The sequence below is a fragment of the Apis cerana genome, linkage group LG10 (assembly GCF_029169275.1).
Source record: "Apis cerana isolate GH-2021 linkage group LG10, AcerK_1.0, whole genome shotgun sequence".
NCBI lineage: Eukaryota > Metazoa > Arthropoda > Insecta > Hymenoptera > Apidae > Apis > Apis cerana.
Genome location: NC_083861.1, coordinates 7000505 through 7023373, shown reverse-complemented (window position 1 = coordinate 7023373; position 22869 = coordinate 7000505). Strand labels below are relative to the sequence as shown.

The 22869-nt window shown below is 45.3% G+C and overlaps 1 protein-coding gene across 4 annotated transcripts in view; it reads left to right on the top strand.

Moving 5' to 3' along the window:
- The first annotated feature begins 38 nt into the window (after positions 1 to 38).
- The window catches only part of LOC108001153 (zinc finger C4H2 domain-containing protein), a 243898-nt gene continuing 221067 nt past the window's right edge, over positions 39 to 22869 (top strand). For 2 of the 4 annotated variants that reach the window (XM_062081017.1, XM_062081019.1), the window contains exons 1-2: positions 60 to 437; positions 6318 to 6514. The gene's annotated coding sequence lies outside the window, so the exon portion shown is untranslated. Of the gene's footprint in view, positions 438 to 6317; positions 6515 to 22869 lie in introns of all 4 variants that reach the window. The other 2 variants (XM_062081018.1, XM_062081020.1) reach the window with 2 other exon arrangements.

Below are 22869 nucleotides of genomic sequence, written 5' to 3'. Positions count from 1 at the left end.
ATCGTTCCTTCCCCCACCACTGGCGGCAGCACTAACACATCGAGGACCGGCATTCAACGAGCACGCGCCTCTCGCCGGCCGACCGTGGTGGAAGAAGGACGGGATACGCTCCCTCGTACTGTTCTTGTGTGTCTTTTTCTAACTTAAGTGAAAATCGCGTGTGTTTCTGTTCAACAAACGTCGGAAAGGTTCGTAGCTACGCACGCAATACGTACGCAATAGTGTAACGCGTAAAAAAAGATGGATGGTGCACGCAACCTGTTTCTATCTTCGCGTCGTTTGTGCGGTTTTAAAGTGTTTTGCGTTCGAATTTGCATGTGCGTATGATCTTCTCTGGAACGGGACACCTTACACCACGATATCTATTGCTACCCTCATCCTACAAGATGAAATCTTACTCCTAGCTCGAACAATCATCCCGGATTACGAACGGAAAGGTAAGAATATATTATTATAAAATGGCGTCATTTTCGACTCGTTAGCATGGTACTGCGTAGTTACAAATATGACTCATACGAGATAAACTACTACGTTCTACGTATTTTGGTCGTTCCAAATAGTTTCTTTATTTTGTTTACATTTCTTCGCAGTCCTTGCTTCTCCGAATCGAAAAGTTTTTGTTTGGCCTTGTAAGAATTTTCGTTCGTTTCGTCAACGAATATTTCGAAAAGCAATATGGTGTTGTGTAATTGCGCATTCTTTTGCGCAGGTTTTCATAAGATCGCGTCACGCATCTAGAACTGAATCGTAATTTATTTCTTACCGATGATATTTTGATTAATTCAACTATTTCTTTATTATTATTTTTATTACTGATATTATTTTTATTGTTATTTTCTTTTCGTATTACTTTCTGCTTAGTTAGTAAGCGATTCATTATACCAATTAGACAAAGGAAGGGGGTGAAGAGAAAGGATAGGAAAATGACAAGCATAACCGTCGTCCATATTGAATTGTGTCGTAGATGGCGTAACTTTTCAAATAATGGTCTATGAATATTTATTTTTAGTTACATAAAATTAATTTTAGTTACATAAAATTAATTTTCTCGTATAAAATTCTCAAGTGATATTAATATTGCAACAGCACATGTTCGTAATAACTTTGATATATCGTTAGAAAAAGAGAAGATACATCGTGGTTTGTACGGCAAACATACACGAAGAACCACGAACCGGTCTCTCGTCTCCCCTTGTCGTTCTCATTTTTCTATCGCGATTCACGTGATATTCAGAGCACCACCCAATCCCCTTGTCCAAGGACTGCTCATAAAAAGTTTCGATCAATTTTTAAACGATCGGTCGTCCGTCGTGCTTTTCTGTTTCTCTTTCTACGCGGTTAGGAGGCTGGAAAGGGAAAGGGGAGGGGGTCTAGTCTCCTGTCGATACGAGCGTGGGTACGTATTTATATGTGCGCCTCAGCGATCTTCGTGGACTATATCGAGATGTTCGATTTGTGTGTAACACGACGAACCGACTCCGCAGGATCGAGTTCGATACGCTTTGAATAAGCCTCGCTGATTCATTCTTGTCCACCCGTCGAGAGACTTTCGACTTGATCGATGGTGATCCCGGATGATTTGTATTATGTTTCATGTCGCGATGAATTGAATTTCGGGGAATCTACGTGCGCACATCCAATTCGTTTCTCGTGCACGAGATAAGCGGTCTCGAAAGGAACGAAGATTAGACCGCGTTAAGAGTCACGCGCGATTCGATTAGAAATCTCGAGCGGCGAGTCATTGATACTCCCACACGGTTCGTTTCACCGGTGTATTCGACGGGAGAGTTTCTTACGGGAATGATTGATCACCGACTTAATTGACGCATACCAAGACGAAAGAGATCTTGGAAGGTATCACCTGTTACAAGGAATTATCGGTCATAAATAAGCATCGCGTCTGCTCGTTTCTTCTCTTCGTTCGTTCAGGACTATATTATTTAATCCTGACAGAGACACTTTATTATAAGACGATAATTAACGAAGATCCTCAGACGGATGATTTCTTCAGCTGTATTACGCAATTCGATTGATAAAAATCAGCGAAAACTGGGCTGGATATCGAGAATCTCTTGAGATATAATTAATATTACTTCTTAGCCTGGAAATCGGGATCACGCCCCATGGGGACGATCGTAATTAAAATTGTTAGAGATAGAAGGATCGTGAAATCGTTATAACTTCGACGAAAGGCTCGCAGTAGGTTTAAGGAAGTTTCCTTTCGAGCGAAAAACAGCCGGGACAAAGTCAACCGTTGGTTGTCCTAAACTCTAACGGTTTGCCAGAAATAGATCTTTGTCGGTGAGAAAGAGAGAGAGAGAAAGAGAGAGCAACTCGCACGTATCATGTTTCTCTTTGGGGCAGGTGCTCTCTTTGGTGTAAGAAAGGATCAGAAACACTTGTTTGCGATAACTTGCTCTCTCTTCCTTCCTTTGCCTTTTGTTTACTTTATTTACACTCTGTTTTACCATTTACTCTTTTCGAACTTGTTCAAACATATCTCTCTCTTTCTCTCTCTCTCTCTCTTTCGCCTACTAGTGGAGGAGCCGATAAATCGAGACTGTCCTCTTTCGTCTATCTCCAACCAGACTCTCGCGAAACTTTCCTCCTTCTTCCGATTCGAAAATCAATTAGCGGCAGATTCAGTTTCCATGTAAAGAAGGATCGAATCGCGGTGGTGACGCGATCTTCTGGACGAAGTAACCGGCTCAGGCCAAGAACGATGGCGAAAAAGAAGTTTTAATTAAAGCTAGAATAAGAGTTTAATCGAGCAAAAGGGATTAATTGCCCAGGGGTTAAAACGAGCAAAGGGTCAAAGAGAGCTTTGCTGCCTCTCTTCTCGATGATTCCTAGCGGCTTTCTCGAGTGGCGTGGACAAGAGACCCATAAATACTCGCATCGAATTCTTCTGTGAAAAGGCTTTTTCGTTCTCAAACAAAACTGACCGATACTCGTGCCGATGTTATTAAAAGCTACGAGCTTTTCGTTACATTTAGCGTCCCTCGAGCATTTTTCGCCAACAAGATTTTTCGTTCGTCGCGTACGGGATAGTACGATTAAAAATCCTGTTTTATAATCAGAATAAATCGAAGATAAATTCTGATAATGCGTGTAATAGAACGCGACGTGGGAAAACAAAGGCAGAGAAGTGTCGAGAATTTTTATAGCCCGTCTTTAAATTTAAGGATTGATGTTAACCATAGTTGAAATTATGAGATCATTCGATGTATTTAGAGTGAAAGTTTTCAGTTTTCGAGAGCCTGAAATCTTTGGTGATTTCGCAGAATCATTAGCGATCGTAAAGAAAGTTTCGAACAGCCGCTTCTTGTTCAACACAAACTTAGATCGTAAATTTATGAGATTTTAAACGAGATATTAGATCGCACGATTGCCATAATTTTTAGAATCGCGACAAATTCGAAGACGCATAAATTCTATCCTTTAACTTCATTAATATCTAACTGCTCGTTAATTACGCCACTGAAACCCCCGTTAAATTACGATATTACGTATAATACGGCCAAAATTAGACATCTAGATATCATTCGAAACATGAAGTTTCGTTTCGATCTCGTACACCGAACTTTCACGATTCCGCAGAACCGTCAGATTCGAGACGAGGACACGGATCGATCGTGCAACGGCACAACAGTTGGCAAAAAAAAAAAAAAGAAAAACATATATCCCTTTCCCGATGTCGTTGATTTGACGATCCTTAAAGCGTATAAAAACTTGCTCGTGTTTCTCATGTTCGTTAAAATAACGAATGTACAGTTAAAAGTACAGGGAACATCGATTTGGTCGCATAGTTTTTACGAAATACGAGCGGAGAAGTCCGAAAAACATTTGCCGTTTCGTATCGAGAGGCATCGGGGCCCCCGATGCTCTTCGATTCTCGCTTTTAACAGACCATATAGCGGCGTCGATCTATGACGTTCAAAAATATCCTACACGAGGAACGTTGTCGACCCGTCTCTCTCTATAATGTGTCGGAGAACACGGCGTGCTTTACGACGATTTGATTTACATTGGATTTTTCCCGGCTGCCAGCTGTATTTCAACCCTATGCCGCGTCGAAAAAATCTACGGCCAACGCGAAACGCCCACACCTTCGTTCATTGCTCTTTGTCAAACAAGTTTGTTGTCGGGGTGGTCGCGATACGAAGGAAAAAGCGAATATAAAACGAATATCGTGTAGGTATCGCGAACACCTGGCCGCGCTACCTTCCATTTCACGCAGTGTGGGAAAACGTTCTAATTTTCAAATCCGGATATGAGAACAAGATGGCCGATACCGTGTATCGAAATCCTGTTTTCGTGAATTTCATGCTACATAAAAGCTCTTATATTCGAAATTCTATCCCTTCGTCCCTGATATCGAAAGTGTTTTTTAATAGAAAAAAATGTAATAAACGTATACTCGATTCTCGATGTTTTAAATAGATGATATATATCCTCAGTTTACATACAAAAAATCGAGATACATTTGTAAGCAATTATTCTTACTCTCTTGCTCTCTTGTTCCCTTCCAAATACGGACGAGCAAACGGACAATGAGAAATAAGAGCGAAAATAAGAGAGAGACAGAAATTGGAAGGGAAAAAGAAAGTAATTGGCAATCAGTCCGCGGCTGTGTTTCAATATTGAAACGCTCGGTGGTATTTACAATTTATCGAAAGATCGTAGACGTCGAGTTAAGTAAAGGGTTGAGGGGCGGAAAAGAAGATTGAAAACTCCGCGAGACGTTGAGAAAGTATCGGTATTCGGGTTATATGATCTCTACGACGATCTGGCTTTTCTCCATCTCCCGTCAACCCAAAGTCTCCGAAAAAAGTTTCCCCAAAACGCAATTTCGCCGACTCTCGTTGAACCCGAAACGAAGGAAAATGTACGCTCGTCTGTGTTTCTTTCGAGTTTACACACAGGGGTATAGGGGGGTGTGGGAGAATTAATGGTTATCATACCGTGGCTACATCCAACCGCAATTGTTTTTACGTCCGTGCGAGAAGAGTGAGGGGGGAGGGGAAAAACAGGAAGGGGACGTGGTAAAATTTTACTGTGCATCGCGACGTGTTACGTATATATATATATATTATATATATATATATGGTATGCGCGCGAGCGAGAGATATACACGGGCGGAAAGTTTTCGCGAATAAAAGAAGGTTTTCGCGCTGCAGAAGGCGCAACACTTTCAAACAACCGCATTTCGACGCGGAATTTTCCACGGGCGAAACGAACTACCCGGATGCGGCAAATGAGACAACCGCTTCCCGCAGTAGTTGTCCTGTTTAAGAAGATTGACCATCGGCATTGCGTGAACTCTCGGCTTTCTTCGCAGAAACAACTTTAACCTTTCTCCCGGTTAATTTAACTTTTAAATTTCGCCCACGTCGCCCAATGCACGGTAAAATTTTTGCCAAGTGTACTGGAAATTAATCGGCATATTAATCGTATATTTCTTGGATCGACTTTCTTTCGTACGACTTTCAAATCGAGGATAAACGGATAAGAAATTTAGGTTAATTTCGAGTTATTTTTTTTTCTTTTTCTCCACTTTGGTGAAAATATTCGATCTTTCTCCATCGGCATAGTTATGATTTTTGAGAAGGGAAAAAGAGCGTGGTCGATATTAAATTTATCGCGCTATTTCGTGAAGCATCGTCGTTCGTCCATGGCCGTACCGGCTCGTTAAATCGTCCACCTGCGACGAAGAACAAAACCTCGAGGGGAAAGATCGATTCGCGTGCGTGCAATTTTTTACTCGTGCACCCGATCCGATTGATGCAAGTCGGATCGATTCAAGGGGAATGGATCCCCTTTTTGTTAGAACCGCGTGTCTCTACTCCGAATTCCAAACGTCTGCCCCCGGCTCCACCGCCATTCGTTCGATTCAAACCGATTTCTCGCCGGGACCGGACTTTCGTTTCGAATTTCATCTTTCTCCTCTCCTTTCACGATAAATTGACGGCATTAATCGAAAGATTGGCAAACGAGCTGTTATAAACGAGCTGATTCCAAAGACAACATAAAAATTTATCTCCATTTCGAGGAAACCGGGGGAGAGACTCGTCGAATATCAAATGTATTTCGATCCTCTGTGAGGAGAATCGAACAAAGTGTGGTAAAAAAAAAAAAGAAAAAAAAGAAAACCTGTGAATCGGATCCGTGATAAAATTCTTTTCGATTGTAAACCGCGCGGTTTCGTACAACCTTTTTTTCCTTTTTTTTTTTTCGTCAGCAATACTAGATTGTTAATTTGTCGCGTAGAACGCGCGTCGAATGCAACTATACGAGCGTGCATGATCTGGTTTCAGCGCGACGAATCCCTCTTTCAAGCTGCACCGGTACAACCTGAGCGACATTTAACCGGAAACTTGATATCGGTGGACATTCACCGCTGTGAGCTCTTTCAATTGATCGTGGCCTACACGACAATGAGGATCAACTACGTCGAACAGCATAGAACGAGGACGGGTGGTGGTGAGACGGCGCTGCTGCTTCGAACGAACAGGTAAGAATTCGCCAAAGATCTTTTGTACGTTATTGGGTTTGAAGATTCCGGTAAATGGAAACGTTTCTGGGGGAATTCTTCAAGCTCTGATAACGATTATCGATACGCGATAGATCCTCGACTATATTGTTCAGAAATCGTCGATAGAATTCTTTACTATCCTTTATGGCAAAATGGCCAGTTACTTTACGACGGATTTCTATGGACATTATTATATAGATAAGCACGATTTAGGAATTTTGTGTCGAGAATTGGTATATGCGTATAAGCGAGATGAAGAGGTTACACGTTCGAAACTACTTCGAACTACCACGCGTTGAAACCACTTAAGGAGCTTCTTGTGTACGTTACCCTCTTTAAACAATCTTGCGCTCTTATGCGTTTATCTTTCGCATCCACGACATGTAGTAGTAGATAGATAGTTTGTCTTTTCCTATGTCTTAAACAAATTTTTACGTTTGGGGATGTTCACACGTGCATATATATATATATCGAAGGTCGTCGACAGGAGGGTGAAAGATTTATAAATTACGTTGATTCTTTCTTTGAACGACTCGACTCTTACAACCCTTATTTCGATCTCGAAATTTTAATAATCCACAACTTAACTTATCGACATTGGAATATAGATGGATTTAATTTTCGTACAAAATTTCTTCCATCCATTCTTCTCTCTCCACCAATCGGCGAGAATCGAAACTTGTGCACGATCATTCGAAAACGTTCAAAACTCTCCTCGATCCGTAATTCTATGTATCCACAGGCTCGCGGACCGGCCAATCGATACCCTTTCATTATTATTTACCTGGAGCGGATTGCGCGCCAGGATTTTTTCCGCTATCCGGATAACCGTCCCGGTAACCGGTAAATATCGAAACGAATTTCCCTTCAATTTTTCCCTTCCTTCATCCCCTTTCATCCAACCTTCACCGCCTGTTTCGCGATACCTCCCCCTTCTCTCCTTTCATTCTCTCTCTTTCTCTCGTATTTGCTTATTGCAGCTCGACGGATCGCGTGAGCAAACATTTAAACGGATCGAAACAAGGGGAAGCGCGCGATGAAAGATTGTTTACGATCCCGAAGCACGTACGCCGTAGATACATCTCGAAATACGGCGCTGGTGAACGAGACGGTGTAGCTTTATTGGAAGGAATCGGTCGGCGGAAACGTGCAACAATTTCGGTCTCGATACCAAAGCGGATGTAACGCCGTTTCGCTAAGAGAAACCCCCCTGAGACGCGTTTGATGGAATTCTTTCGGTGTTTCTCGTGGCTGGCCCGTCGATGTCGGGGCGTGTCCGCGTCCATTATACGAAAATCGGACGTCGTCGCGCAATCATAACGGTTTCCAAAAACCTTTCTCGACGACGACGATATCGTGGATCGTTTATACGACTCGCTAGAATGGGGAAATGCGCGCGTCCACGTATAAACGGCGCTATAAACGGGGGATCGATGGGAACACTTTGGCCAAGGAAACGGTCTAGCGATTCTAAAAATATCTCGTCTCGTTTTAAATCCAAACGGCGCTGTCCCTCCCCCCGTGAACAGGGCTGATAAAGTTGAACGGAATCCGAGGAGGCCATTCCTCCCTTCATCTTCCTCCGCTCTTTCGTCTCTCCCTTGTCGCGAGGTCACGGTTTCACCTTTTGCAGACAGGATCTAATGGAATACGGAACGAACGAGTTTCAAAGAGGCGCGATACTCGAAGGGGAGGGGGAGAAGTGTCGAATTATCCGTGGAAATTCCTCCGCTTTCATCCGGGGAGGAAGGAGTCGTTGGAGGAAGCCTATGGTTTATAGATATACTCGGATGAACTCGTCTGGCTCCTCTCGTCGAGGCGTTTCACCGATTCTGGTGCGGGCAAAGTCCCGACAAAAGCGCGGGACGACAACAGGAAACAGCGGCGGCGATCGATTTTTCTCGGTGGAGGTTGGTGTGCGCGGCATCCACGGAGTCGGCTAATTTCAGAGACAATGGGCCATCGGCAGCTTTTATTCCGTCCGTGAGGTAAAAAAGACGGCGAGAGGGGCGACGACGGTTGGGGACGGGAGGGGGAAAGAGGATTCGGCCTAACCCCTAATCAGAGGAGAGGTACGTCGTAATTCCGAGGCGCGGATAACGCGGGGCCGACTAATCTAATATCGAAGCGAAATTACGCATAAGGGATGCAAATCCACCCTTCTCGTCCTCTGGCGCGCGCGCCCTAATAAACTCTTTTCATTAGAGCCACCCTCCTCACCCCTTCCGCGCGATAGTGGCAGCGATGGCGATGGCGGTGGGTGGCGGCGGCGGCGAACGAACAAACTGTGCAGTCGTAACACACAAGGCCTCTGGCAACAGCTGCGGAACGAAACGGGCTCGCGTACTCGCGGTTTCCCCCTTCCCTTTCCAATGAACCGCTGCGCTGTCTCGTTTTTTCCCCGTCTCGCCTTCGATCCGCCTTTCTTCCTTTTTTTCCCCCCTTTCGTCGTTCCATCCTTCCAATCTGGAGCGTACCGATGCGAACCAGGGGAAATGTATTCGAACACGTTGTTAGAAATTAACGTTAGTTACGAGACATTTCGTTTTAATTAAAACTCAAGGATTTTCTATTTTCGCGCGGTGAAAATCGTTCGAAATGTAACGAATTACCGTATAATTCTTATTCAATGTGGAATAATAGAACGAAAACGAAGAAGGATCTTGCCGAGAAAAATCTTCGACAACGAAGATTGGGTTACAAAATTGATCACTGTTTTTAAGCATCGCATCAATCCCTGAAACGAATATCGCGGATGTGAATGTATGGGGAAACGGTTCTGTTCTCGAGAGAGTTGCATAAGGACGAATTGTCGCGCGGTTTACAGAATTTGACCCGCTATAGCAACCGTTATATCCATATATATGACACGCAACGATTTTGCAGTGGGTGCAACGAATGGGTGACGGATGCAGGCTCGGTTCGAGCGAATATCAAATAAACGGCGAGAAGAGAAATCTCGACGTTTTAATTACTGGTAGTTTAGTCGGAAAGGGGGCCTCCTCCCCTCTCCTATTTTCCTTTTTCTCCCGAGATTTTCACCCGTCCCCTGTAATAAGCGTTCGACTAGCCGGAGAGTCGCAATTTGCTCGAATTTTCCTAAACGGACAGTCTCATTTGGACCGCGTGAATCGCGTTAATAACAACGTTGGAAATGGCGCGCATTCAGATTTACCCCCCCTGTTTCCCGCGGATTTACCAATCTGAAAAACCGGGATTAAAATGGGTAAGGCGTGAAAAGAATTCCATTAAACCTCGACAAGTCTTCACCTCCCCCTCTTCACCGCTCGAGGGGGATTACTTATTACCGGATGGAATCGGGTCAGAAGAAACGGAATTTGCCAGCGCGTCGATGGATGCTTAGATATCGGTGCCGGATTAACTTGTTGCCGCGACATCGTCGACAATCGCGATCTCGCGATTAAACTTCTCTTCTCTTAGTTCAATCGTAAATTCCTAGATTTCGGGTGAACGGAACTCCGTCCCGATAATCAGGCGAAAGAGCTGTAGCTGACACCGTGGAAAAAGTCATGCATAAATTAACAATTCGCCGAGATTACCTCGGCGAAACGATCCAGAAATGAGAATTCGATAAACGAGCGAGATATAGATCGAGTCTCGAGAAAGCTTGACAGCTCGAACGTCAGCGTAGTTTTGCGAATTTATCAGGGGAGGAAGCGGGGGAAAAGGAAAAAAGAAGAAGAAGAAGAGAAAGAGTGGAGCGAAACGGGTGAAAAAAGGGGGAGAGAGAATTTTTTTAACAGGAAGCCCGGTTTGTGTTTCGGTACACGGAGAGAGTTCGGTGGAGTGAAATATTTAAAGCTGTACATCTCACGTCAGCTTATGATACGCGCACACGAGCTACCCGGGCGCGATATGGATATCATTAACCGGGCGTATTACGAGTGTCACGGACTTTAACGACACCGGTACCTCGTTACCAGATAGGAATTAATTATTTCAAGGTAATGAAGTGTCAAGGAGGGGACACGTTGTTCGAAGTTATTCGACGGGAGATATTCCTTGGCGGGAGAGGGTGGATGGGGGCGAAGGAGATCGGCGCACGTCGAGAGTTATTTCTAGTTATGGGATCCGCGGTGCCAGATTACTCGGATCGTGTAATATCCGAAGATCGAGGGTAAATTACGGGGCGGCTGTGTCACGCGGCACCGGTCACTTTAATTATACGCACGAGCCGTTCTCTATCGGTTATATAGGATCGCTTAGCGATGAGATATCCAAGCAGTGGAAGATTCGTGTACACGCGATGTTACAGCTCGAAGACTTTGTTTTATTTTGTAACCCTTTGTTACACCGATTTGCAAACTCTTTTTACGCAACGCGATTATAGAATGCGTATTAATAAATTGAATACGTGGTTGCAGACTGAATATTCGAGCAAGAAACGGTTAAATCACCGAGCGTGGAAGGACGAATCAGTCGGTCGCGTCTCGTGAGATTCCTCAGCTGCCGGTTAAATCGTTTTCTGGTACAACACCGCTGGTCGTTTCCGTATTTCTTTCTCGAAAAAGGAACCCCGCCGGTTCCTGCTTCAAGGCCGAACCGAAAAAGCGGTAGGTCCGTTCCGTGAAACGTAGGAAGCTACTTATCCCACCGACACTTCGCGAGGGTTTCATTATGCCGCTGGCATAATGATATGGCACTTAGGAGCGCATACGAGCGGCAGCTTGTGCGTTTCATGGCGTTTTCAATGGCCGCGAGAAACCGTTCCGTCCGAGATGTGGAGGCCTAAGTTCCTTAGCTGCTAGCAGCCGGGAGACGAGGGGTGGACGGCCTAAGGTTTTACCCCTTTTGTCCCTTAACATCTTTGCAAGCGGCGACATGTCAAACGGCCCGTCCCCGTTCCCTGTCCTGGGAATATAAACAAAGAGCCGACGACAGAGCAAGTATAATATCCCCTGCTCTACTCCCCTCCGGCACTTTCGTTCCCCCACATCTTTTCCTCCTTCTCTCCTTCTCTCGCTTCGCGTCGCCCCTATTTCCCCCTATCTCTCCCCTTCGTTTCCGTTTCACTCCGCCCTCCACGTTTCGTCTCTCGCCATCTTTCTCGCCACGTTCGGCCACGATCCGTTCTTATTCGAATCTCTCTCTTCCTCTCTCCGCCACTGTGGAAACGTGGAGAGGAGACCTCCGCGAGATCTTAATTCCTCTTTGCCAGCTCCATTCCCGGAGTTCTCGAGCGTGAAATCGGCGCCGCTGCTACACCCCTCGCCCCCTCATCGGCCACCCCGCGACGATTCGTAAAGAATAAGACCGTGTCCCATTATCGGATCAAGATATTATCATAATTGCCCGGTGCCCTCGCCGGGCTCCGTTGGCTAGCTCGCTCTTCCTTTCTCTCCAACCTCATAGCTAGGTTGGAGAGGCTGTCTGGCGGGCGGCTGAAATTAAAATTAAAGCAAATACGGTATTAAGACCAATCTTAATATTATCTTTCCCTCGGCCGTCGCGAGGATTCGAGACGATAGAGGCGCGATATCGAACGCGATCGAACTCTCTTTCTCTTTCTCTCTGGAGCTCGGCCATTTTTATAGAAGGTGATACCCGCTAGTCACCGGAAATTACGCGGTCGCGAAATTTATGCGAGAATTCGGGTTACGGTGGCGCGGCTACCCGGTTTCCCGAACCGTTAAATTATTTAACGATAATGGCTTCGTTTTAACGTTTCACCCTGTTAACCGTTTCGCCGAATGCTCCCGAATATTCCATAGAAATTTATATGGTTGCCGGGTTTTACGCTTTTCGATATTGAAATTTTCGCTCTCGAATTCGCTCATCGAACGACGCATTGCTCTGTCGAATTTAAGAGAATTTTCCTCACGAAATGTACTCGCGTATATTTATAGATATGTCGACAAAAAGTATTCGATCGTTCTTGGACCAAATAATTTACTCGACCAGTTAGAGGTTTGTTAAACGAGGTGTAAAAAGAATTTTGGAAAAATTGCAATCGGTCGAAACGAGTCTGTAAAGCTAAACGATACGATTTTCTAGATTCCACGTCGGTTTATATTCTGTACAATTTTATTCTTCTTCCCTTGCTCGTTCTCTCGCGGACTCGTACCGAATACTCGGAGGGAATTGTAGGAAGTTTATCGTGATCTATTGGACAAGTTTTTCAAGTAGAGAAACACATTGGAGAAATTTAACGAGCCGTTCCAAAGGAATATTTTGTTCCCGCAAGGAATATATTTTGATTCATCATCGCGGATTATGGATCCACCAGAAACGTGGCTAATTAAAGTTTTCTAATTTCAACCGATTCGAGTTGGTGATTCGCGATTTAAGATTGCTCCTCTAGAGCTCTTCCATCTCACGTGCGCGTTTCCAATTTTCGAAAAGCCTTTTTCACCGAACTTGGCCCGCTCTCATCTTCCGGCCAAACTCTCTCGTATCTTTCGTTTTTTTTTTCCCCCTCCCTTCTTTCCTCGATCGTGACCGAAAAGCTTTGAAAGAAATTCAACGATGGAAAAATATCTTCTTTCTGCCTATCCAGCTAGGGATATCGAAATCCTTTTTTCTTTTTTTTTTTTTTTCATTGCTACCACTCGTCCGTCCCGCACCATCCGATATATCGCAATGTGTCTGAAAAAATGGAGGAAAAGCGAATCGGACGGAAACCGCCGGATAATACCCGGAAACCTATACGGGATAATCCTCGAAGCATCGATATTATCAGTATCGTACTATACGCAATAAAAACCATCGTGGATGTTATAAATATCAGGGGTTATTCATAATATCGTTTTCCTCGAATTAATCAAGCCGATATTCGTTCTGCGGTATCGATCTGATTAAAAAAAAAAGAAGAAGAAGGAAGAAGAGATAAACTTGCGAAAATTGCGTAAAGAAATTGCGTATAACAATTCTATCGAGACGAGCAAAATGTTTTTTCAGCGTCGACCCAGTTTAAAAATATATCTCTCGAAGACGGAGCGTGGAAAAGTTACATATAATTCGATTAAAATAGAAACGTAGCTTACAAAGGGATTACTTAACAAAGGAAGCAGGCATCGTTGTTGAAATCGTTCCTCCGTTACAACAATGGAATAATTTCTTTTGAAGCATCTTAATCCTAAGTAAACAACTCGATTCCTTGCAACAAGTTTTAATTGAAGAGAGACCTGCATACCATCCATGGAGAGAGAAAAAGAGAGAAAAACATGAGATATCATGGATTACTCAAAATTAAGGGTCCGCTTTGTTGGAAGCTGGAGCAGCTTCTTTATTTATTTAGATTCCCCATTCATCCGAGCTCTCTCTCTCGAAGATTACAAATTTTTTAAAACGCCGAACAATCATATTAGCAACCATTGAAACGAGGAGTCCGCCGAGACTCGACTCGTCGAAGACGTCGAAACTTGGCTGGAATTAAATTTATCCAACGCGAATCGGTTTGGATTTTTTTTTTCTTTTTTCGTTTCCACGGGAACGCGTGATCTCGGGCGGAATTCGGTGAATTTAATTATTTATTTTTCGTGGAATCGCGCGAATCTCGGGCGGCGGTCCCCGGGGGCGAGCCTCTGGTAGGTTGGGATCTTTGTTTAATGAATTACCCTTCTCGACGCGGCATTAGATTAAATCTGAAGCGAGTCGGTGGGCGTGAGGGTAGCTCGGGTAAATTGATACAAACGACACACTGCCCACCCTCCCGCCTCTCTTTTTCTTCTTTCCACCTCGTTTTTCCCTCCCCTCCCCCCGTCCTCTCAACCACCCTCAGACACACTCCTTCGTTCCTCCTTGAAAGGCCAAGGCTCGGCCACGGATGCCACGAGGGAAGGAAGAGGCGTTCCAAGTTATTTTGCTCTCTCTCCCCTCCCTTCCCACCGATCAAAATGCCGAGAGGCGCGAGAATTAATCTCGAATGTACTTCTATTCCGTCAAACGTCAAACCCGACACGCCCTGATAAGTGTTGTACGTTCCTGCAAATTGAAATTGAAGATCGTGCTATATATATATATATATATATATATATATATATATATGTATATGTATATCGGCTTGCCATTCTTCCCTCCCCTAGGCGCGCGGTTTCGCCTCGAAATAATGTCTTTGAAGGCGTGGCGCGTGTATCACCTGGCTTTAAGATTTACACCCCGAAAATATACACCCTCGTGATACGAAATCGTTCTCGAGGAGAAGAGGGAGAGAAGGAGGAGGAGGAAGAAAAAAAAAAGAAACAAAGAAGAAGAAGCAAGAGTACACACGTATCCACCACGGTTGAAAAAGTTTTTCGATTAAGAAGTAGAGATAGGATATTTCATCGCGAGGATCGTGGGTGTAACGAGCGAATATTCAACGAGAGTTTCTACCAGAGAGCTTCGTCCTTACTTTTATTGCCCTGTAAGACCGCTCGACGCGAATAATATATTTCCGGGAGGACGCGCAAATCGTCCAATTCTTTTTTTCCTTTCTCTTCTCCCCCCTCCCGAAACCGCGACCGATCCGATGCAAACTCGTCCGATGATTTACGGCCGGGTTCGGTTTGTTTTTCGACCGCGGCTGTTTATTGGTCGTCGCAGAAGAGGTTCGGCGGAAAACTGCAAACATTTTTCTCGCGCAGTTTTTCGCGTTCAGCGTTTCGTAACAGCGCCGCATCGATACGGCCCGTCGACCGGGACTTATTTATTCGCTTCGCGGCTCGTTGAGCTCCTCTCTTCCGTATTTTTCTCTTTCTCCCCCTCCGTTTCTCTCCCCACAAGCGATGGCAGCCACTAAATTAATTTTAGACAGAGGAGACGAAGGGTGGGCCAACAAATTCCTTCCGCAGTCAATGAGATGCGGCAAGTTGGCGGTGGGAAGGGAAGAAGGGGGTTGGAGATGAGGGTGCTCTGCGCCACGCTCCGCGCCCTCACCTTAGGAGAGATTATCCTAAGAAAACTTTGCCTCGAGTTCCGCACTCGTATCCGGGGCGTTACTGCAGTTAAACAATCTACAAAATTGAAATAATATGCAGATGTAATTTCGTGTAACTTTATATCGCCGCCGCTGTCGTCGCGCGGGGACCTCTTTCGAGCGTCCCAACTTCGCCCACTTGGACCACTTCGATACTCGCACGTTAGCCCCGACAACAACTCCTCTAAACTAGCCACCATTTTTCTCCAACTCTCGTTCTGCGTACCTCTTCCCTACCCTAGGGACGGCGAGGTTTCGCCTCTCGTTGAGGATTATCTTTCTTCACCGCGCGATGTTCACCTTCGTTCGTTCTCTCCGTTCACTTTTTCAACTGCACCAGTCCAAAATTTTATCCTACGAATACGTATCAATGCAACAACTCTGGAATATTCGACTACTAGTTATTTCTCCGTGGAAATAATACAAAAAGGAATCTGTCATTCGCGAGACAGAATTTCTTTGTTTGCGTGCCGCAATATCATCGGGTTTGATACACGTGGCTCGCCACGAAATTGTATAACTCGTTACCCGGGATTTCTTGCGCGAAGGAATTCCATCCCCGCGACAATTATCGTTGGCCGGGAAAATGGCGCTTATCCCCCAAACGGACACGAACGAGACGCCGGTATTACGAATTCTTGGCCGACGTCTACCGTCCATAAGACTTGCCGTAATAACGGAGCCGCGGCCAACCTCCTCCTCCCCCTCCTCGGCGTGCACGTGTACGCGTCCAGCGTGGAAAATGCCCGGCATGCGGCCCCGTCCGTCGCCCCCTCCACGGTGCACGTTTGGCCGCAACTTGCCAAATGTCGGGGAGATATTCGCGTATAGATAGATACAGGGAACGGAAAGGAGGGAAAGGAAGAAGTAATATCGATCAGTCATCCATCATGGCTCACTCTATTAAACCCAACGTAGCCCATTTTCCCCGTGACCTCCTTTTCGCAATCACTTTAACCTCCTCCTTCTCCTCGCTCTCCTTCCTACTTTTTTTTCCCTCCTCCCTTTTGGTGGTCGCGGTTTTTCCGACCACCAAGCTCCTCCTCCCCTTTCTCTTCAATCCCTTAAAATCTCGGTCCTCGGGTGAAACTCGATTTGAGGGGAGGGGAGGGGATTTCGTAGGCCTTGGCGTGCCAGTTCACGATAAGGGCAAGCTCCGACGAACGCCTTGGGCGGGTTTCAAACACCGGGGCTAATTACGCTGGTCGTAGGAGAAAAGGGCGGCTAGGTGGTGGTGATCTTGAGGGTTAACCAGCCCTCAAGGTAGTTTGCAAAGATTTCTTTGCTCGATCGGTGCACCGGGTCATTGGGCCATTGGTGCGCCTTCGACCCAGTTTCCTTCAAGTTTTCGGATGGATTTCGTTAATGGATATAAATTTTCCCGTTGTTTAATCGATTCCACGTCTATTGTCGGATACCTCTTCCATCGAGATGGTAATTTCGAGAAGTGTTTCGCCTCCTATGTACAAGTATGTCCCTCAAGTATTAATCTCTACTTGAATTCTAATCCGGGAACAACGGTCGTAGCGCTCCTATTGAATGTGATTAAATTATTGTTAGCTTAGGTAGGTAACTCGAGGCTTGCGTTCCCGGACGCGCCGGACTTTATCCAACTTCTGCCACGTGCTAAATTGACTGCTAAAGATTAATCCCTTAAGCCCGTTTAACCGTATAACCAGTCTCTGGCTTGGTTACATCGTCGTGTCTTCGGAAAACGCAGGAAGGTAGCTTCAAGGACGGAATTTTATTTTTGAATCTCCGTTTCCAAATCTTCCGTGAAAAATTATATTATTCCTTTATCGCTGAGCTTCCTTAGAAACCGTCGCCTGTATTTACTTTTAACGGGAGCCAAAGAAAATTCGTTCCTTCTGCATCTTCCAACTCGATTTATATTCGCGTAATCGCGCATCAAGCTTGATCCCATCCTCCGTTATCTAATCGTTTGAAAATGTTCGACCCGTGAAATTTCCTACCCCGTTAAACGGTTTGAGCTGGAAGAACGTGGCTCGAAGCGGAGCACGTTAACCGGAGACGTTGCAGTATCTCGTTCACGTGGATCGTCAACGCGTGACACGGCACATTTTCGCCTGCTAACCCGTGTTCCACGCGATAAAGCAGAGGAGAGGGAGGGGCGGGGGTTTCTAAATGAAGAGCGCACCCTAAGAAATTAATTGACTTCGATATCGCGCGGAATAGACGCAGGGAGAGGGTGCCTTTGTCCACGATCCAGCTTGGTCATTACGGATGATGCGTGGATATATGGCGGTATTAATGACGAACGTTGATGAACGAACACGTGAGTTGTCCGTTGCTGAGGAAATTGCAACGGGATACGCACGTGGAGGATAGGATAATCGGCTTTCAGGATTCAGCATTTTATCTTCTATCCTCTTTGATTGCAGAAGCGGACGCGGCTCGTCGTCGACTGAGATAAATCCGCGCGATATGAACCCTTCCACCCCTCCCCCGTTTCTCGCCTCGAATTTACGACACTTGGGACGGTTTATGAAAGGAACCAGGCCGTCACCTATCCGACGTAATTTTTTCCCATCGACTTATCCGTCGTCTTCTCCCATTCGTCCAACCCTCCCCCCTCCGGTTCATAGTCGAGGAAATGGGAAAATGCAAAGAGAAAATTGATAGGTTCCGCGCGGAATCCTCCCCTTGGAACGAAGAATCAGTTTATCAATTGGAATCAATTAATTCCATAGGATCGATGGTTTAATTTAATCGTCGAGCAGGGAATCGAGTCTAGGAATTACTTTATTTCTCCACGAAATCGAAAATTGATGGTATCTTTCAACTGGCATATGTACTCGTTCCACACGAGTCCAGGACGAGGCGTCCTATTGTCGCCTCCTAAAAATAATCGTAACGCTCCGTCCAATCCGATTATTTATCACGCATCGAATCTCTCGGTGGCAATACTCGACGAGTTGACGCATAAAACACGACGGTAACCAACCGGGATAATAACTGTAGAGAAACACGCGTGCTCGTGGAAAAACAAGAAAGAAGATCGGCCGACCTTTGGGGTGACTTGGCGTAAAATATTATTCTCCGTGGAAATAGCTGGCCCGCCATTGTCCGCATACAGAAACGAAGAAGAGGAAAACCAGTTGGGTTGCCATCCGACCCTGTTCCCGTCGTTTGTAATACTCCGGAGGGGGAGGGGGAGAGATACGAGGAAGATGGAACGAATCGAGGGGTGGCCCCGAGGTTGTCTCTGTAACGCGGTAAATCGATTTCCTATTATCAACCCATTCTTCCCTATAAAAGAGCCGAGTAGATGGATTATCCGTGGCGTTATCAAACCGTTCTTTTTTTTATGGGAGGGCGTAATGGGTCGCCGGAACCAACGACACGATCCCCCGTTCTTGGCCTCGCCGCGAGATGATCTTCGGTGATCCTCGCGGCCTGGAAACCCTCGCATCGCCCACGCACGCGTAAACACCGGTGCCAGCTAGTGAGAAACCGCGTATACGTATTTTATTATCGGGTCGTTTTGACTTCGATTTGGCACGGAGAGCCGTGACATTTCGCGAGTTACTTCCCTCGCTCGAGATCGTTCCATTTTCAAATGGGAGACGTCGTGTATGAAAATTATACAAAGTACAGCGGAACTGTTATCGTACAGCTCGCAAAGAATTTTCCCAATTCCTATTAATCGTGGATCATCTTGACTATTTTCATCGCTCTTCTTCTGGCATCGATTTCACGTGGGTCAAGTCACACCCCTGCGAGTAACAATGAAACTTTTGAGTATTGGAATAATGGAATCAAAGAAACGTTTCTTTCGTTTCACGAAAAGAGAAGTCTTGTCCTGCCGTTTCGATTTTTTTTTTTTTTATTTTAACTAATTCAGCGCGGATAAAATGGACCACGTGATAAAAGAAAAGCCTCTCGTTGACCCATTTCCGGGATAAAAAGGAGATTTGTGAACAAGATATAAAGCCGAATTCATAGTACCTACCGATAGTTTACACGGAAAGCGAATTTATAAACTCGGCCTGTTGAAAGAAACGTTATTCGGAGAGGGGGATGAATAGAGAGTGTATGGATCGGAAAAAAATGGAAATTAAAATTTTCAAAAAACATGAAGAGACTCTGTGTTGCTATATATATATATATATCCCCCAACTAAATTTCGGCTAAATTACATCGTCGAATCGTATTAAATCGGTACATTTAATCAATTTCCCATTGACGACAGAGTTTGCGCCGGCCGACAGAATTTCGAGGGGAAAAATAATATCGTTTTAAATTATGTCCACGTTTCGGCGATTACAGGTCATTAAATGCCTCTGTTTTCAACAGAGGGGGGAAGGGTTGACGCGAAACGGAAGTTGAAATTCGTTCGATGAAAGCTGCTTGAGTGACGCGTCGCATTAATTGCCGAGTATTTTCATATTGAATTAATAAACGCGGTTAGTTAAGATCGAATGACAAAGGATTGCAAAGTTGCGCTGTACGTGTGTGTTTTTTTTCTCCCAATTAATCGAATGGAAGAGGAATGTGGGAGAGAAAAGGAGAAAAAGAAAGAACATGAAGAGAGAATAACGAACGAGAATCGCAATTAAACGAAACTCGGGCAATCGTTCGTGTCCATTTTTCCATTATAATTTTCACCCCGTATTTTTATTTTAAACGCGAATACGGTTTTAACCTTACCTCGAGCCGCCTTTGTTGTTATTCCACCATGCGAATTAGTATCGCGAATTTCTTTCTGTCTCCCGTGTGCAAAGAAAAGTTGGCAAGCGGCACAACGGGGACACGAGGGGCATAAAAAGGAAACGAACGGGAGAAAAATTATTACGACCCGCTCGTTGTATAAACGTTTCCTATTCCCTCCAAAAGCAGTTGGCGCGTTACCAATTTTTATTCCAGATATTCTTTTTCTGCTCGATAATCCATTCATCATCGTTTCTCATCGATCGATATCGATGAATTTCTTTATCCCCTCGTTCGATCCATCAATTGATTGGGAAAGAAAAAGAAAAAAATATCTAGATTTTTTCCGCTGGTTTATCATCCGTAACGCAAAAAACTGCGTGTAGATAGCTGCTATGAGAAGTCGCAATGTTGAGTATTCTCTAAATATTTAACCGTGCCCCGCTCGTACGCTCAAACAATTCTTCTTTCCGTTCTTGCTGCACGTCCAAGGAAATCCTAGCTACCCGTCGCTTCTATTTTATTATAAAATTTTCTTCCATTCTCTTGGAATGGAAAGGAAGGGGGGGAAAAAGTAAAAAAGTGGAATAGCATAAAGCAGAGTGAGCTCGTGCATTTTTCTTCGAACGTTGTTCGTTTTCGTCTGACCGACTCGATGTCGCTGTCAAGTTGTTCGGTTACAATTGAAATGCAATTTGCTGATTCGAGGCACGGTGATTTCTCGACGAAAAAAAAAGACGTGTGACGATAGACAGTGTGATTATGACTAAGATAATCGTAACGATTAAAGAGAGCGAGAACGGTTTTGTGAGAAAATTTCGCATAATTTAAAAAAATCTCGTGTAATTCTTCTGTCTCGAAGGACAGAAGGAATTGCCTCCCCCGCTTCGCTCGATCCTCGTCCTCGCCTCTCCCGACCCCCCTCGATCCATCTCTGTCCCGAACACCGACTCGCGTTACCCGCCATCCAAGGGACAAAGAATCTTGGAAATGAATTTTTTTTCCCTCGAACACGACATCCTCTCGAATCTCCCTGACACGGCTCGATGTGACGTGTTTCCAGGCCGATGCGCCCGACACAGCGTCGCCCCGATCCTGTATTATTCCCTGCTTCCCGCCGGTTTATTGATACACGGATCCGAACGTGATCCGATTCCACGCTGCGGGCTGAACGAATGTTAATTACTGTTGACACTTTCGACACCCGCGTCGCTTTCGTCCCAGATACTTTCACGCATCGTATTTTCGTCGATTTGGGGATCCCCCTGGGGAACACGCGCGGGATCAAAATAGATCGTATTCCCTCGATCGATCAACGAAAAGTCTCGTTCGATGTCGAACCATCATTCGCAAAACCATCCCGAGAGAAACCATCCTCTCCCCCTTCCAATTAAATGCCGACCAAATTTTTCGTTCTACGCGCTCCGAAGGGCGTTGGTAATTTTCGCCGGGGTGGGGGGTGATGCCGCGTGTATGCATGCCGTGTGTCGGGTCGCGCGCCGCTCGGCTTGCGGGCGCTTCAATTCATTCAAAATTATCTGCTTCCTTCCTGACCTTTCTCCACTCCCGCTACTTGTGCGCGCCACGTTTTCGGAGAATTATGCGTCCGCGCGGGTTAATGCAGCACCACCGAGGCGGCAAAGCGAAATACGAAGCATATTTTTCGCTCCGCCACTTTCAACGGAAAATTATAGCGCTTGGTAATTAGAGTTTGTTCAAATTCCTTTCACCCGTGTCCCGCGGCTGTCGCCCCCTCCGAAAACCGCCCGTTTTCGCTTCAAAACGTCCCCCTCCCCCTATAATAACAGCAAACGTTGAAGATTTACGCGTCGACCCGCTCCAGTATTCCATTTCGCAGAAATCCCCATGCGTTTCGCGCCGTTATTCGTTTGGAATTGGAGGATAGGCTTCGATCCGAAATCTCCTCGATTTCGAGAGATAGGGGGTCAATATTTTAACTTGAAGTTTTTAAACTTGTGTTTGTCACACAAGGTATCTACGTTTCAACGTTTTAATACTGAATATTAGTACTCAAATTTTGGGAAAGGGAAATTTTATTCGCAAGTTCGACAGAGCGGTAAGAATAATATTCGAATGGATGGAGAAACAATGGCGTGGTGAATTGCGAGAATCACAATTATCCGCATAATCGTTTTCGCGAGGCCCGAACCGCAACAGGTGAACAGATATTGATATTACGATTCGCAAAGTCGGTTTGAGAGGAGGATTTATGTTGCGGCGCACGTTCCATTTCGCGGCCGGTTTCGAGTCGCAGATTCGAGAGCGGGTCGAGATCGATACTCTAAAATCCCGGCCGGCGCTTGTTCCACGCTCTCTGCCCCACTGACAGCGTGTCTTTCAGAACTGTCTCTGTGTCTGAGCGAACGACTCGCCAAGTTAACTAGACGCAACCACTTGTTGGCCACGGCCACGACTAATTCGAGCCAAGCGCGTGAGCCAGCCCCGCGATCGCTTCCGACCACGTCCTTCGTAAACTTCACAGCCGTGCGAACGGCTTTGTAATTGGATCGGAAATAACGCGAGGAAAGAAGTTGGAAGTTTGTGGAAGTCTAGCTCTAGGGGGTGAAAATATTTCGGAATTTATAACTCTCCGTTAGCCCCGGGACGGAAATAATGGAGTAGTTGAAACGAAATGCGAATTTTCGTCCCAAGGATTCTTCTGGCAGGGCAGATTGAAATTAATTTAGATTATTTCGCGCATCGAGCATGATGGTTTTGATTTTAT